The sequence below is a fragment of the Patagioenas fasciata genome, chromosome 1, assembly GCF_037038585.1.
Source record: "Patagioenas fasciata isolate bPatFas1 chromosome 1, bPatFas1.hap1, whole genome shotgun sequence".
NCBI lineage: Eukaryota > Metazoa > Chordata > Aves > Columbiformes > Columbidae > Patagioenas > Patagioenas fasciata.
In genome coordinates this window covers 92619875-92637915 of record NC_092520.1, presented here as the reverse complement: position 1 = coordinate 92637915, position 18041 = coordinate 92619875, and the positions used below count along the sequence as shown (strand labels likewise).

The 18041-nt window shown below is 45.5% G+C and overlaps 1 long non-coding RNA gene across 7 annotated transcripts in view; it reads right to left on the bottom strand.

Moving 5' to 3' along the window:
- The window catches only part of LOC139828406 (uncharacterized), a 63566-nt gene that overhangs the window by 23970 nt on the left and 21555 nt on the right, over positions 1-18041 (bottom strand). For all 7 annotated transcript variants that reach the window (XR_011739948.1, XR_011739946.1, XR_011739944.1 and 4 more), the window contains exon 3: positions 463-582. This is a non-coding gene — a long non-coding RNA (uncharacterized lncRNA). The remainder of the gene's footprint in view (positions 1-462; positions 583-18041) is intronic.

The window sequence follows — 18041 nt, the reverse complement described above, 5'->3', positions numbered from 1 at the left end:
TTAGCTTCCAGGGCTATTCTCTTTGCCTTGTCATGAACTGATGATGCTTAACAGCAGCTTTAAAAGATGAAGTTAACAGAGACCATTTTTTTTAAAGTGATGTTGCAATTTCCCCCTTGGACAAATTTGACAGACTAAGAAATATTTCTTAGCGAGACAGTAAAATTTCTTGCAAAAATTGTGTTACGGATGAAAAGTCAAGCCCATAGCCTTATACAAGGCAGTTGAACTAGTAAAGTAACAAAATGTGCAAAAAATATGGTTTTGTCCTTTGTTAAGGAGTACAAATTCAAGGGTTGGAACATTCAATTGTACACATATAGCATTTTGTGGGACTTTCATCAAGGTACAAAATCTGGCTGGAGAAAAGACTAATAGGAATATAAGCCTCAAATATTTTCCAGACATTTGTACCTGGCTTAATAGGTTTATAATTAACACACTGAACAAAAATAAACTTACCGCGTTCCCATCACTTGCATCTCAGTTTTTAACTATTGTGATATTCCTCCGGGCTATTACATGACATGCCAATAAAAAAGCAGGAGTATAATCATTTTCTTTGTGTTCCTCTCTCTTAATCTGCAAAACAGATGCAGTGAGTGCACTAGCCACTCCAGATTGCTTTCAGCAAAAAACCATAACTTTGGCAGGTTAGTACTAGTTAAGGGGCATATGGTTTGCTATTCTCTGTGGAAAGACAGCCATAAGTCAGCCAGAAAATTCAGATTCTTATAATTAACAACAGACAAACATTTGGCTAAAAATTCATGAGGGTTTTTGTTTGTTTGTTTGTTTTCTTTTCTTTTTTTGCGTGGCTTTCTAACCATTTATCCTTGTCTTTTTTTTTCTTTTTAGAAAAAAAAGAAGAAAACCCACACAGCTGTGTGATTGATGGAGTAAATTATGTTGCAATTATCATAACGATGTCCTTGTTATTGTTTCAGAAAAATGTTTGTTTTTTACTACCATCCTCCTCTGATTTGACATGAATTTAAAGTTGAAATGAAATAAATCTAGATTATCATAAATCATAATTTGGGGCCAGTCTTTTTTGAGTTAAGCCAAGCTGGCTTGTACTTTGCAAACCAATCAGCAAGAGAGAATAAAATACTTGACTAGCTTGATATGAAGAAGCTGACTTTAGAGGATGGGCCAACTACTGAACTTGTGTATCCTTTCCATTAGCTTTCAGGGGAAAGTCATGTACGTGCTTCAAAAGCAGAGTCTGTCCTATTGTATTAAGCCTATTAGACAAATCATACAGTTTTAAAACTTCACACTGAGAGGGACAAAGCACATCCCCAGCAAGACAAACATGACACTTCCTGACCGATATGTTCGTGGTATCTAGGGCTCTGCTTCAGAAAAGTACTTGTGTGTATGGCATTTTTTTAAGCTGCTGCATAGGTCCCAACAGAGGTTCGGCAAATCCCTTGAGCACACACTCAACTTGACAGGCTTGCCCATGAGCCTAGCAGATGCAGGGCACCAAGACTCCAGAAAGCATGGAGGACTCACTTCTCACTTGTACTGCTGCAGCTTCTCCCCCATTAGCAAACACCAGTCGGCAGCAGAAGAGGGATTTCCTCATAGGGGAACTTGTGTCTCCATGTGCCAGCACCAACTTCCCAACTTTTTTTGGAGCTGTGAGATTTGTTTTCCTGGAGTTCCATCAAGCCTCATAAGCTTCAAGGCTGGTCAGCACCTCAGGACCTGGGGTTCACAACAGGGAACTGCTATCCTAAGCCTGAAAATTTCTGCCTGCGGAAAACCTGCAGATTTCGGAAGCTTTCCTCAGGTTCTGTGTGCGATACAGAAACACACAGCTGCACAGGCTCAAGGACTCCCAGCTTGGTAGGCAAAAGTGAATGTTGCATCAGCAGGAACGGGGACTGACTTACTCCTGTTCAAGAGAGCCAGAAGGACCTATGTCTCTCTTGTGGGAAAGGGTGCACAAGCTGCCAGGATGTGGACATTAGGGTTAATCGATCAGACTAGTAAGAACACGAGAGTCACAGCATCACAGTATGTTAGGGATTGGAAGGGACCTCAAAAGATCATCTAGTCCAATCCCCCTGCTGGAGCAGGAACGCCTAGGTGAGGTCGCACAGGAACATGTCCAGGTGGGTTTTGAATGTCTCCAGAGTAGGAGACTCCACAACCTCCCTGGGCAGCCTGTTCCAGTGTTCTGGCACCCTCACTGAGAAGAAGTTTTTTCTCAAATTTAAGTGGAACCTCTCGTGATCCAGCTTGATCCCATTACCCCTTCTCCTATCATTGTTTGCCACCGAGAAGAGCCTGGCTCCATCCTCGTGGCACTCACCCATTAATAAGGTCACCCCTCAGTCTCCTCTTCTCCAAACTAAAGAGCCCCAGCTCCCTCAGCCTTTCTTCATAAGGGAGGTGCTTCACGTCCTTAATCATCTTTGTTGCCCTACGCTGGACCCTCTCCAGCAATTCCCTGTCCTTCTTGAACTGAGGGGCCCAGAACTGGACACAATATTCTAGATGGGGTCTCACTAGGGTGGAGTAGAGGGGAAGGAGGACCTCTCTCGATCTACTAACCCCCCTCCTTGTAATACAGCTGAGGGCACAGTGCTGGCTCATGGTCATCCTGTTGTCCACCAGGACCCCCAGGTCCCTTTCCCCTACACTGCTCTCTAATATGTAATTTCACAAACTATACTGGAACCTGGGCTTGTTCCTGCCCAGATGCAGGACTCTACACTTTCCCTTGTTAAATTTCATCAGGTTATTCCCTGCCCAACTCTCCAGCCTGTCCAGGTCCCGCTGGATGGCAGCACAGCCTTCGGGTGTGTCAGCCACTCCTCCCAGCTTAGTGTCATCAGCAAACTTGCTGATAGTACACTCAGTTCCCTCGTCTAAATAGTTAACGAATATATTGAATAATATTGGCCCCAGTACTGACCCCTGAGGCACTCCACTAGATACTGGCCTCCAACTAGACTCCGCACCATTGACTACCACTCTCTGGCTTCTCTCCTTAAGCCAATTTGCAACCCACCTCACTACTCTATTGTCTAGACCACACCTCCTCAACTTAGCTGTGAGGATGCTGTGGGAGACTGTGTCAAAGGCTTTACTGAAGTCAAGGTAGACCACTTCCACCGCTCTGCCATCATCCATCCACCTTGTTACATTCTCATAAAAGGCTATGAGGTTGGTCAAGCATGACTTACCCTTGGTAAAGCCATGCTGACTGCCCCTAATAACCCTCTTATCCTTGATATGCCTTGAGATGGCACCAAGGATAAGTTGTTCCATTACTTTCCCAGGGACAGAGGTGAGACTGACCGGTCTATAATTACCTGGGTCCTCCCTCTTGCCCTTTTTGAAGACTGGAGTGACATTTGCTTTCCTCCAATACTTGAGCACCTCTCCGATTTCCCAAGGCTTGGCAAAAATGATGGAGAGCGGTGTAGCAATGCCTTCAGCCAGCTCCCTCAGCACCCGCAGATGCATCCCATCTGGACCCACGGATTTACAGATGTCCAGACTATTTAATTGCTCCCTAACCTAGTCCTCATCAACTAAAGCAAACTCCTCCATTGACCTGGCTTCATCTGGGGTCTCAGGGGCACAGGGTTCCCCAGGACAGCCTCCAGCAGAGTAGACAGAGACAAAGAAGACATTCAGTAATTCTGCCTTCTCTGTATCTTCTGCCACCACGGCACCCACCCCATTCATCAGTGGGTCTACATTACCTCTGGTATTATTTTTATCTGCTATGTATTTGAAAAAGTTCTTTTTGTCGTCCTTGACCCCTCTTGCCAGCTGTAATTCTAAGGAGGCCTTGGCTATCCTAGCTGCCTTCCTACATTCTCTAACAGCAGCCTTATATTCCTCCCGAGTGGCCAACCCCTGCTTCCATGACCTGTAAACTCTCCTCTTCTGCTTGAGCATACCCAACAGATCCCTATTCAACCACGCAGGCTCCCTTCCTCGACTTCCTACGTGTGGGGATGCTCTGATCCTGAGTGTGGAAGAAGCAATCTCTGAATGCAATCCATCTCTCTTGGGCCCCTTTTCCTTCAAGCAGTCTTGCCCATGGGATTTCCCCTAGCAATCGCTTGAAAAGGCCGAAGTTAGCCCTGCTAAAGTCCAGGGTTGCAATTCTACTTGCTATTCTGTTCCTGCCACACAAGATGCTGAACTCCACCATCTCATGGTCACTGTAACCCAGGCAGCCCTCAACCTTTACTGCTTCGATCAGATCCTCCTTGTTAGTGAGGATGAGATCCAGCAGTGCACCTCTCCTGGTGGGCTCCTCCACCATCTGCATGAGGAAGTTATCATCAATGCACTGGAGGAACCTCCTGGACTGTGGCTGGCATCTCCAAGACAGCTCTTGCTGTTGCCAAGGGGATAAGATCCAACATTGCTGTGGAGGGGTTGGGGAGTCCTCTCCCTCCTTTTCTCCCTGCTTCCCTCCCTCCCTTCTTCCCTCTTTTGCCCTCCAGCAGGACCCATCACTCAACATAGTCCAGCTCCCACCTCACCTCTCCAGGGCTCTGGCACAGGCATAGACAGCAGACCAATAGCCACTTTGCATCTTCTCGACCCATCTGGCACCCGAGGTGGCCACCTGTTCTACTTATTCAATCCCCATGGAGTTCTGCATTGGCACTGCTGCAGCCCACCAGTCCCCAGGCAAGTGTCCCAGCACCTGCGCACCAACCACTGTGGCCACCTGCAGCTGCCCTCTACGGCGTGCTGTGCTGCAAGCCATCCTCCAGCATGACACCAGGACCCACAAGAGGTGTAAGAGGGAGACTCTCTCCAAGGAAGCATCAGGAGAGGATGGTAGTCTTGGAGTCCTCAAAGAACCCATGCAACTTTGCAAAACATTCAGTCTTCTCTTTCTCTCCCAGTTGGACCTCAAGGGAAGCTCTCTCTCTTTAGGCAAAGACACTTCCAGTCCCACAAGGCTGGCACCAAATGAAATTTCCACTGCACAGCACTAACAATATGCAGTTGAGTTCCTCCATTTTTTTTGCAAGCTGTGTGCATCCTATATGCTTGCATGTAGACTACAGTCATCCCAACTCAATAAGGATGGGGAACTTTGTTCACATGACACCTAACAGCTGAAAATGTTTTCAGGGACCTAACCAGCCTGTTCCTGATTCCAAGACTGAACATCTCAGAAAAGGGAACAAATCAGCCTGCATTACCCCGTCTTTCCACCCCAGATGAGTAAACAAGGAATGACAAACAATTAATAGCCAATGTATAACTTGTGCACAGATACCCTTGCTTATGTACTATTTGATATAATATTTATATCATCATTGATTACATAGCTAGTGGGATTGAGCGCACCCTCAGCAAGTTTGCAGGTGACCCCAAGCTGAGTGGTGCAGTTGATACCCTAGAGCAGGGGTGTCAAACTCATTTTCACCAGTGGCCACATCAGCCTCACGGTTGCCTTCAAAGGGCCAAAACTGATTTTTGGACTGTATAAATGTATGAGTAGTTACATTTATACAATCCTAAAATTACCTTCGGCCCTTTGAAGGCAACCGCGAGGCTGATGTGGCCGTCGGTGAAAATGAGTTCAACACCCTGCAATAGAGGGAAGGGATACCATCCAGAGGGACCCAGATAGACTCGAGAAGTGGGCCAGTGTGAATCTCATTAAGCTCAACAAGACAAACTGCAAGGTCCTGCACTTGGGTTAGGGCAATCCTCAGTATAAATACAGACTGGGGGATGAAGGATTGAGAGTAGCCCTGAGGAGAAGGCCTTGTGGGTAGTGGTGGATGAAAAATTGGACATGAGTTGGCAATGTGCGCTTGCAGCCGAGAAAGTATCCAGCCAGTCATATCCTGGGGTGCATAAAAAGAAGCATTACCAGCAGGTGGAAGGGGGGTGACTTTCCCCCTCTGCTCCACTTTGTGAGACCTCACCTGCAGTAATGTATCCAGTTCTGGGGTCCCAATATGAGACAGACATGGACCTGCTAGAGTGGGTCCAGAGAAGGGCCACAAATATGGGGCCCTCCCATTTGAGGGGACTGGAACACCTCTCCTATGAAAAAGGCTGAAACAGTTGGGTTGTTCAGCCTGGAGAAGAAAAGGCTCCATAGAAGACCTTATTGAGGCCTTTCAATATACAAACGGGGCTTGTAAGAAAGATAGAGAGAGCCTTTTCACCAAGGCCTGTAGTGACAGGACAAGAGACAATGGTTTTAAAGGTAGATTGAGAGTGGACATAAGGAAGAAATTTTTTACGATTAGAGTAGTGAGAAAATGGAACAGGTTGCTCAGAGAAGACGTGGGTGCCTCATCATCAGAAATGTTCAAGGTCTGGCTGGATGGGGATTTGAGTAACCTGATCCAGCGAAAGATGCCCATGCCTGTGGCAAGGGCACTAGACTAGATGATCTTTGAAGGTCCCTTCCAATCCAAACCATTCTGAGAGTCTATGTATGAAAAAGGGAGAAACCATCCCGAAAAGCAGTGCCTCCTTGTGGTTACCTCGAAAGGTGAACATGAAAGGTTGTGAATATGACCAAGATAAGCGATCAGGGGGATGCTGGCAGCACTGACCTGCTTTCCTTACTGTTGGATGAGGATAGATCAGGCATTCCCCCCTGGCTGACCAGTCTTGCTTCAGTTCATCCCTTCCCCACAAGAGGGTGATGGTCCTCTCTCTCCGGGCAGTAGTATACAAGTAACGCCCAGGGAGGAGGAAAGACCCGGTGGAGCAGTTAGAAAGTTCCAGAGCATGCAGTGAGCTATAAACAACAGCTGTGAAGGTTTCTTCATACTCCAGCTACCTGGCAAACAAAAACCACAACTGTTCTATCTCAGCCTACCAACAGACTCCTGTTAAAAAAGCCAGGATTTAGCAGTCCAAGGATGGAGCTGGACCCATGCTAGCATCCCTTCTCTCCTGAAAACTTCAGCCCTTGCTGGTAGTTGCTTGGCTGCACTGTCCCTCTTCCTCCTGTCTGACCTTCTCTTCCTCCCATGACAGCACAGCCTCCCAGTGTGCCAGAACCAGCATTACAGACCTACACAAGAAATGATTCAGTAAATCAGTCAGCACAGACTCCCAACGCTTTGCTGTATGTGGATAGCAAACATTATTCACATTCTCAGTAGTTCATTAAGAGAAAAGCCAAATCAAGATATTGCTGTTTTTTTCAGTTTGTCTGCTTCCAAATGCCATATAATAAAATATTAGTTACATTAGGAATCATTCACACGGACACTGGACTTTGAAGGGGAGAGAGGCACAGTTAGCACGCAGTAGAAAAGGCTGCCCGCATGATTTGTTAGCTCTGGAAGGAAAAGACAGCAGCTAGCACAGTGGAGTCCTGGTCTCAGCCTAGGGCTCCAGGGCATGGCTGTAATACTCCTAATAAATAATCTTGAACATATTGCTGAACTCAAATTCGGGTCCCAGGAGCTCTCCCAAGCTCTTCCCTCCACAGCAACCTTACAGTCCCCATAACAACCTGGCTAGCTCAGCTGTCTCGGTCTTTCTCAACATTCCTGTTTCCCACTGCTCTGCAATAAAACACTCAGCCTTCGCTCTAAATCCCTGTCCCTCTTCTGCCATTTCTGCATACAGTCCTTTCTCAAGCACTCCCCTCTGTCCCTTCAGCCCATCCTCACGTTGACCTGTACATGCTAGGACTGGGTGACAAGCAAAGTGCATCTTCGAGGTGCCTGGCTAGGGCACATAGCACATTTGCTCCCAGCCCCTAGGCTTGAGATCATTAAGGAATTTTCTCCCCAGAAGGCAGGATTCTGGGTTTTCTTTTATATCTCTCCCAGAAGAGTCTGTCCCCTTCTCAGTATGATCTGAATGCTTTTACCAATACCCAACCCCTGCTACTGCAGAAATCAAGAATGTTGATGGTCCACTTGGCCAAACCTGATGCTGTTCAGTCACACATTGTGCTCTTACAGCTTTTGGTGCAGGTTTGTTACAGGTAGCAGTTTTCAAAATATGGTTTGCAGACCCATTGAGAGGTTTATCTGTGGAGAGAAGCATTCTTCCCTGCCTCTAAGGGGACCTGCAAAAGGACATTTTACTCTCCCTGTGCCAGCCACTTCACCTGAGAAATTGTAGGGGTCTACAATGTGGAAGAGCTTGAAAACTCCAGCACAGGAGATTGGGATGGCTTGTGCCCATGGTTGTTGGTAAATGGTGGGAGAGACTGCTTCTGAAATAACATGTCGCATGGTTGCCTGATGCATCTACAATGGTTTTCTATTTCTTCCAAGCTTCTGAATCCCACCAGGTGTCTGAAAATATACTTACTCCCCTCCCTTTCCCTCTGCTGAGCAATTATGAAGAACCAAAGGTCTGGAAAGTATTTCAAACAAATTAGAGGGAATTGTCAAGGAAGACTGACTCAATTATAAACTGAAAATCTATCATTATCCTAAATGATAGATGGTGAAGGACAATGGACTGAGAACATGTAGAATTAATTTGTCTTTTCTCGAGCTGGTTAAAAATGATTTGTTTCGAAATGTTGCTGCTTGGGGGATTAAAAAAAAAAAAAAAAAAAAAATTTGTGATCACACCTTTTCTTTTCTGAAATGGTCGCTATAGGCAGAAAGCGCTGGTACTCTGCCCATAACACAGCCAGGCCCACGCTGCACACACATCAGCTTTGTGCCGGCAGAACAGGCTGCAGTGCCCCAGCGCTCTGCACCTTTCAGCAGAGAATCTCCACTCTTCCACAAACACTGCTGGAGTTGAGTGGCGGAGCATTTGCCAAAGGCAAAATGAGAACAAAAAGACCTTCTCTGGCCAGCCACTCCCTGCCTGCCTCCCTCCCTAACTGTACAAAAACAGTAATTCTGTGTGTGAATAAAACATGTTTGTGTACTTCTGGATGGTGGAACTACAGAATGCAGCTAAATACATCCCTGATCTGCGAGAACCGAAGTACAAGTGCTCTCAGGTTCCTCCCCTCAGGTATCTCTTTCAACAAACTTCCCCTTCTGAGCCATCCATTCATTTCCCTGAGGCTATACTGCTGCTTACAAATAATGAAATATTCGAAGTATGGCAGAGTAAACCTGTTTTGAAGGAACAGGTGATAAAAAGTGGCGTGACCGTGTATCTGTCAAAGCCTAATAACTCCAACACTGTGAATTTCTTTCCCTGACTTGCCTTTGTCCATTACACTTTGACACTGAGCAAGGCTTTCCAGGGCATTGCTACACTTCATGAGGCCATGCCCAATTTTTAGATGCTGGGTTGCCATGGGGAATTCACAGCATCCAAGATACAGGGGCCTCTGTTCCCACAACCAGGCATGGGAAAAGCACGCCTTAAAGCGAGAGCCACAAAGTGCAGTTTGCTGAGCCAGGCAAGGGAAATGCCAAAAAACATGGGTATGTCTCAATATTGTCCCTCTCGAGGACTCAGATGCCATCAGCAGTTTTCAGAAAAGTCCTCTCCCTCCCAAAGCCAGCTAAAGGCTTCTCAGCAGTGTAGGTAAAACTAAATTTTGCTGCTTCAAAACTTCGGGGCGCGAGGAGGAAAGAAGTAGACAAAGGAGCAGTGCTAGACGGAGAATCAGGCGATGGGGACTGGAAATCCAGGGTTTGCTGGTCCTGCTGGCTTCCAAGGAAGACAACTGGGGGCAGTGATTCTTGCTTTCACCATCCCAGATGCACAGTCTCTGCCCTGGGTAGCAGCAGCAGCAGCATCCTGCCTAGATTTTCCAAGGCTGAGAAAGGTGACAGAGGGGTGGTTTTGCCCTCTCATGGCGCTTACACAGGCTGCTGCTGTGGACACCTGTACAATTTGCTTGTGCCTGGTCTTCCTATTCAGTGTACGACAGTATCACAACTTGCAGCCAGGTTCCTATTTTCTAAATATTGCTGTAATACCCATGCTAGGGAGTTACAGGACACATACGCACAGTCAGAGCAGCATGCAGCCATGCTAGCTCTGCTCAAGCCAGGAGGGTGCAAGTTGGTGCTAGTCCCAGCCCCATGTCACCACAGAGCATGGAACTGCACCTACCTTGCACGTCCAAGAGCACAGCAGGTCTCCTTAGTGCCAACACATCTCTGATCCAGCATGTAGAAACACCTTAGAAACACCTTGTAGGGCTGGCATAGGTCCCACCAGCTCGGTGCCAGCATGGAGTTGGCATGACGCTGATCTCAAGTGGTACATAAACCCACACCGTACCCCCACCCTTCCTGCAGTTTTGGCTGATTTTCCTGGTGCTGTATCTCAGACACAGTTCCAAAGAGGCTGCAGAGTGAGCACTCCCCTGGGTCACCTGCAACACGGATCCATATCTGGCAAGGCAGGAGAGGGAACTGAACCCCAGTGTCCCACAGAAGGGCTGAATGGGAGAGCCTGGCAATCAGAGGGGTATTTTCAATCTGCCTTCCTGTGATGGGTGATATGGTACAGCGACTGTTTTCTGTGTATGTTTGGTCAGAGCAAGAGCACAGAAGATAACACAGACTGGGAGGGTTGGACATGAGACAGAGGCTTGTTGCTTTGCCCCGTAAAAACTGTGTTACTGTCATAACACCCAGAAATGGGATCTTAGCTGCTTTCTCATCAGAGAGGGAGATGAACATGGACTTCAGCTGCCCCTGAGGCAACCTAGCAGGGGAGCTACGTTTTTAATTCAAACGTTTAGAGTGAAGTTAAGGTAGGTGTGTCCCACCTGGACCACCCAGCAGAGCTGAGTCTGAGTCTGAGTCTGGAGTATGTGGCATCGAGCACTTTTTCATCATTTCATACAGGATGAGCCACAGTAGTGAAATACATTGCTATGCCTATATATACTCAAATACAATGGTTTTGGTCAATCAGTTAACAAGGAAACCTATCATATGCCAGAATTTCAGCCACTGACCTGAAGTTACATAAGAAAAACACAACATTCATTTAAGCTTATCCATAATATAGGGGTGTGTGTAGAGAGACGGGGACGGGGGGAACCAAAAACAAATAAGTTATTCTTGCAGATTTGATGAAAGGTTCATGGGCCAAACAGTTTCGCCTGAAACCCAGTAATTTTTACTTCCCTGCTTAAAATTGAAACCAGGCAAATTGTGTGTGGTTTGTGCTATTGCTGTGAACAGCTTCTATGGCCATACTAGAAGCAGTAGTAATTAGGCTATCACAGCTATACATTAGTTAATAAATAACATAAATAATCATATAAATGTCACGCTTTGATGCCAGGACTTGACCAATTCAAGCAAATTCTACAGTGCTTGGCACAACGGAGCATTCTAAGAATTTGAACATAATCTGCTTTTTTGCAAACCTTTTGAGAAGGAGTTATTTACATGGTAAGCATGTTTTTCTTCAAGAGATTATACTCTTTCCAAGTCAATTAACTACATTCCAATGAAAACAAGGAGAATTTTAAATAAATGATACTAGCCTGTTCATAAAGAAAGAGAGAGGGAGAATGAGAACACAATGGAAACTCTGAAATTGCGGTCACTTAAATAAAAACCCTTCTGTGCACAGCTGAAAACATTTTCTCTCCTAAAATACTGACATTTTACCATGGAAGAAAGAACAAGAGCATTAATCTTACAGGGGTTTTCACTTGTTTTGGTTGCCAGAGCGTCTCCGTTACTGCCTCACATGTTATGATTGCTATATTAAAGACATTAATTACACAATTCAGTGACAGAACAATCGGGAGGGGTGGGGGAGGAAAAGGCAAGAGAAGTCTTCTGTGGAATCAGAGCTGAAAAAAATGCAGGATAAACCAGCAAGCATCAGGGTACAGTAACTTTGCTGAAAGTAACACTGACCTTTCCAACAACTTAGGTAGGCAGCTTGTCTCAGCATTCGCCCACAGTACCACCCAAAAAATTATTACCTACCATAAGAGAAGAAGATGGTTTTCTGAGGCAAAGTGTTTATACAGCCATTACCCAGGATGCAAGGGGAAGTGATCAGAACAAGGTGTCAAGAGGAACTTATAACCCAATGGATCCAGCTCGCTTTGACAGCTGCTGCTCCTGGTGACCCCACCACATGAAGAGCAGCTGCTCCTCAAGTGAAATCAGCAGAGAGCAACTTCCACAGTAGCTTGAGCCACTAACAGGTTAAAGGAACAAACCACCACATTGCCCATCCTGCCATCTTCATTACTGAGGAGGAAGAGGACACTCAGTTTGAAAGCACTCATACACTTTTCTGTGCAGTTATATTTGAACAAAAAGGAAGATCCTAACAGCTGAATTCCCTCTGTGTGCCTCAGGTCCACCACAGGGGAACCAAGCTGGGCTGGGAACACTGAGTGCTCAGCTCAGCTCAGTCAACATCTTCACGTCTCTGTAAATGTCCCACGAAATGCAGGCACCTTCTGAAGGTGCAGCATTCATACAAAACCAGGGCTGCCAGAGTCCTTGGAAAAGGATAGCTCCAGCCTGTGACACAGAGAAAACCACTAGGTATAAAAGAGGTTTGGATATCAACAACCTGTAGCGTGGTCACTATTTAGTCAGAACTTGCAGGATGTATTTTTGGTACTGCAGATTCCACACTTGGGTGCACATTTCCAATGCTTCATTTTCAATGGAAATCTGTTTAACCCATACACAAAGGCAGAGGAAACATTCCTCCTCACTTGTCACGTTGATAAAGTATGAGTCATATTCAGATGTCAAAAGGGTCCATTCACACAAAACTTAAAAAAAACTTTGCAAGACTCTCTTAGATAAAATCCCAGTCTACTGCACTCTACATCCATCCTGTGAGGAGCCCCCTCTGAAAAGGGAAAGACTACAGTTGTTGTTATTATTTCTATTCCCTTAACACTACAGACCAGGGCCCCTGTATTTTGGGCACTGTACAAACATACTACTCAAGCAGTCCTTCCCTCGGGTACTCCCCAAATAGGAGTGCCTAAAATCTTTCATTTGCCTAGACCTCCCACTTCCTACGGGAACATCTAGTTACATCAGGATTTCTGAATGTGAGAAAATAGCTGAAGTTCACCTTCTGTGAGCTGAGCACTGCCAAGGTTAGAAAGAAGCTTTCCCTAAGTTCATACATCATGCAGTGGTTGGGTTACTTCTCTGGAACATGTGGTTGCTGGTTCTAATCTCAGCTGTGGTGATGACCAGTGTGTTCGGCTACTGTATGAGAAAGTTTGCTAATTGCCAGTGTGTGTGCTAATGTCTGACAGATACAGCAAACGTCATGGCCAATTTTCAATTATGTGCAGAAATAAACTGCATACCCTGGAAGAAACCAGAGCTTTCAGGACCTTTTCCTCCCCCAAATCTTAGGTGTTCCATCTGTGTGCCAATAAAAAGAAGCCACTGTGAATAACAGATGAATAAAAAGTTCTTTCAGCCTAAAGCTTTATCAGGGAACTTGGAACATCCTTCCCTTTCTTTCACAGGGACTGTGCTGTCTCTTGCAGTCCAAGATGCAGGCACAAACTCAAGGTCTTGAAGAACAGTGTTCTCTTGGCCTGTTAACAGGTCTAAGAAGAGCTATATTTGAACTGCTGTCCATTGCCACTGTGCATTTCATAGTTCTACTGCCTGTTCAGTAGACCAATGGCCACTGTTCTTGCACCACTCCCAGATCCAAACCAAAAGCATGCAGACCACCTTTGGACATGCAAGCTGCACTTCAGCAGCTTGGTTCCAAGGAACATTCACTAGGCAACTGTGGTTCTCGCTCTTGGCCAACCTTAAAATTATAACAAGCCTCCTCTAGATAGCTTTTTTTGATCACCACACCAGTAATTAGCTGAACAGCCTCCGTGGATTTCTGCATTATCCTCTTGTTTTCTAAATCAAATTTAATAATGTTTCCAGGAGTTGAAAAATATCATAGACCAAGATACAATTCCTTTTTGTCTTTGATGCCTACCAGAGGCAAGTTTTGACTAATAGGGCTCCTAGCAATTGAATTCCATCTTTTCGTCTGCTACAAATGAAGGTTCACTTTCCCTGACAAATTCCACAGCTGTGTGAAGTGTTCTTAGCCTCCTTTCACATCTTGGTCTTTAAATCTAAGTCCAGCTGAGCATCTAGAAATTGGCCCGCTGTTAATTTATCTTGGAAAGTCTCATGTGGATATGCCTGGAACCTCAGTTTTCTCAGGTCTGTATTTCAGATGGGGCCCCTTTGTTCTCTTCTAAGTCTCATGTCAAGATTTTGAGCCAAATATGGATATATCTTATCCTACATCCGGATCTAAATAAAAACTGTGCCACAAATCATATTTCCAAGATTTTTCTCTTCAAGCAACTTGCCTTTTTTTTTTTTTTCCTGAGGAGCACATTCTACTGTTCTACTACAGTTAGTGCTATTAGGCTTATTTATGGAAGGAGGAAGAAATTAATGACAACATCAGAGAAATTCTTTGGTGAGATCCTATTTACAAAGTATGCCCACAAAGTCCTGTTTCCCAGAAAAAATAATTTTAAAAAAATAATAAATAAATAAAAGAAAAAAAATAGAAACAAATAGCAGCAGAACATTTTCTTTCTCACAGTTACTAAGTCTCCCCCTTCTGACAGTTCTGCTTTTTCTCATGATGACACACTTAACTGTTTCTGTACATTGGCTCACTTTTTCTCATGTGTACAGTGATTGCAAGTGACTGCAGTTGACCCTCGCTTTTGCAACTAGAGAATATCTTGGCCCTTATTTTTCAGCATTTGACTAGGCTTCGTCTATGATTTTCCTGCCATTTCACTGTGCAAAAAGCTTACTATAGAGCAGAGATTTTGCATCAAGGCAACTAGTAACACCTTGCTATAAACAGCTCAATATCACATGCTATATTCTGCTCTGCATCTTCTGAGGCCATGGTTCATCTCTCAGTCATGTGAAAGCTCTGTGCTGCCAGGTCACGTAGCAATTGAAGGCATGGTTGTGTGGGCAGACTGTGAACGGTCACTGCTGTTAGCCAGATCACACAGTAGTGACTTTGTGCAGTGAACACACTGCCAGGAGGGTCCCAGAGTGTCTCATGCTCAGCTTCCCACTCTTTTTTTCCCAAGAAGGGTAGGATGCCAGCAGAGAGAGAGTGAGACTGAGGCCTTGATGCTGGCTTTGTACCTTCTGGATTGCTCTGACTCTGGCTACTCTGTAATGCCACAGCTATTATAAACCAGGACAGCTTCTCCAAGGTTGCTTCTCTACTAGTTCTATAGCTCTTCTATCCCTAAGTACTCTTTTACTCTCTCATCCCTTAAACATTTCCTGTGATTTAGTTCCTTGGGCTACATCAAGGGCCTTCATCATTACTCAGTGTCTCACTGTACATAACCTGCATATTTACCTCAAAGAAACTGGATCCAGACCTTTCTCAATCACAGCAATAGGTTTTTGCTGTCCTTGTTAGACAACTGCTTCAGATTACACCTACACAAACATGCACATACAGATCTGAGCTCTTCTATATGCTCCAGGATGGCTTCATGGCCAGGCAGCTGTTTGACTTCTGGGTAGAAGTTGTCCTGTACCTGCCCATGAAGATATGCCCTCTGACATTTTCTGATACTCCAAAATATAAGCCTGGAAAATAAGTTTTATCTTGCACATTTCTCTCTGGTGTCATTTCCCAAAGCACCAAGTCCAGGAAAGCAAAAACATCCTTGGAAAAAACAGGGCACTGCATTTCCCAGAGGTGCAATTCCCTTCATCCTGCTGTGAAAAGTAAAAGGAAACATTTTTTTTTCCTTCACAATATTTATCAACTTGTTGTTGTGCATAAAAACTTGCAAGTCAGGATTAATCTACTCCAAATGTAGCCTTCCCCCAATGCAGTCACCAACCACTGTGCTAGGCTTCCTTTGTAGTCAGACAACTGAGGGTCTTTGCGGGGCATGATTCATCCCAACCTCAAGCGGGTATCTAAATCAGGGCAAGAAATACCTCAGGGGAGCAGCTCTGATGTAGACACCTACTCCCAGACATCTGAAGTTCAGAAAAATGAATACCACCTCCAGACACTTTTCAGATGACCCAGTTTATCAACAATTGTCATTTACCTCAGCAAAAAGCAGATACTTTTATCTGTACTTTTATTTCTGTACTTTTGTTGAGAACTCCAGGCTTGTATCACTGTTGTCTGAGAAAGATTAGCCCTTCAGACTGCACCAGGGGGTTAATAAGATTGGAAACATCTTCATAACATGGTTGACTCTCCGTTTGAGAGCTCATCTGGACCTTTGTCATCTGATTTCTCACATAGTTGCATTCCCAAATCAAATATATACTTAATCAAGCACCTTACAGGACTCTAAAGTATACATTTTGCAGCATTTCAGCCAAAACTACCTGCTATTTACTTACTATTATTGTTCAAACAACTCTCAAGACATATATGGAGCTTTATAAACACATAAAACAAATAGATCTCAGTCCATAAAAGATTTGAATCTAAACAAAACATAGCAGCAAATGAAGACAGACTACTGTGTGTGGGCTGAGGAAATGGCTACAACCAGCAAGGATAATCTGGTACAGACTTCTTATCAAAAACAACTTCGCACATTTTTCAGTTGGTATTTCTGGCTCTGGTATTTTATGCTTGAAAAGCTTCTTCCTGACCTGTCTGGTTTTATTTGCGTTGAACCATTTGCTTCATTGGAGTTTCCCAAGAGACTGCAGGATTGTCATAAACTCCCTGTCACTCTATTTTAAGCAGAATATTGATGTACTTGAGTGTTCAGACTCTTAGGAGTCTTGCTAGCAGCCAGTGAGTGCTGACCATAGGCCCCTCCAAGGTTGTCTCCTAAGGCACTTTAAATGATGACCTTCCTTGGAAGACCCCCACTTTCTTTCCCCATAGCTGGCAGCCTGGCTCAGGAGGAAAGGAGATGAGAAGAGCTTCTCTGCCTGTTGCATTTTTGCACACAAGACACAGTAATCTGGTACCTCATTTATGACTTGTGCCGGCCATGGAGGAAGTCCAGAGGTGCCTTACTGGACATGGCCAAGCCTCAGCAGGACATGCAGAGGCACGACAGGAGCACGGCAACGCTCCTCCATGCACCTCTGCCTCCCTCTGCACCACCACGGTTCGTGATGAACAAGCATAGAGGAGCAGGGGAACTGCTCCAAACAAGACTCCAAGCAGGACTAGAGAAGTGATTGTGTCACTGTACTCAGCACTGGTGAGGCTCCATCTTGAATACTGTGTCCAGTTTTGGGCCCCTCATCATAAGAAGGACATTGAGATGCTGGAGAGAGTTCAGAGAAGGGCAACGAAGCTGGTGAGGGGCCTGGAGCACAAGTCTGATGAGGAGTGGCTGAGGAAACTGGGGCTATTTAGCCTGGAGAAAAGGAGGCTGAGGGGAGACCTTATCACTCTCTACAACTACCTGAAAGGAGGTGGTAGCATGGAGGGTGTTGGTCTCTCCTCCCAAATAGCAAGTGACAGGACCAGAAGAAATGGCCTCAAGTTGTGCCAGTGGAAGTTCAGATTGGATATTAGGAAACATTTCTTCGTGAAAGGGGTTGTCAGGCATTGGAACAGGCTGCCCAGGGAAGTGGTGGAGTCACCATTCCTGGAGGTGTTTAAAAGGCGTATTAGATGAGGTTCTTAGGGACACAGTTTAGTGCTAGAATTAGGTTATGGTTGGACTCGATGATCCAGAGGGTGTCTTCCAATCAAAATGATTCTATGATTCTAACACATTCTCTCTCCCACCCTCTCTGTGACCCTACAGACTGATCCCTGCCCTCTGGGCAAAATTTCTTTGCCCTGCTGGGTAGAAGAGTAGGGGGGAGCCAGGCTGGCAGGGGACAGCAAAGCTCAGTGCAGCAGGGAATGTCACTAGTGGGGAATGTCTCGGGATGTCTCAGGGCTCAGCCCTCTCTTTCCCTGCTCTCAGGCAGCCTCTGGCCATGCCAGCTGGGCTCAAGAAGCAGCTACACCATTTGCTGCAAAGAGGATGAGAGGGGCCATACAAAGAGGGTAGCAGCTGTACACAGAGCAAGGGGTTGCTCTTTGCCCCCATGAAGCCCTAAGTAGCTCCAGCAGCTCCTGCCACCAGGTAGGCAGGGAGGGCAGAG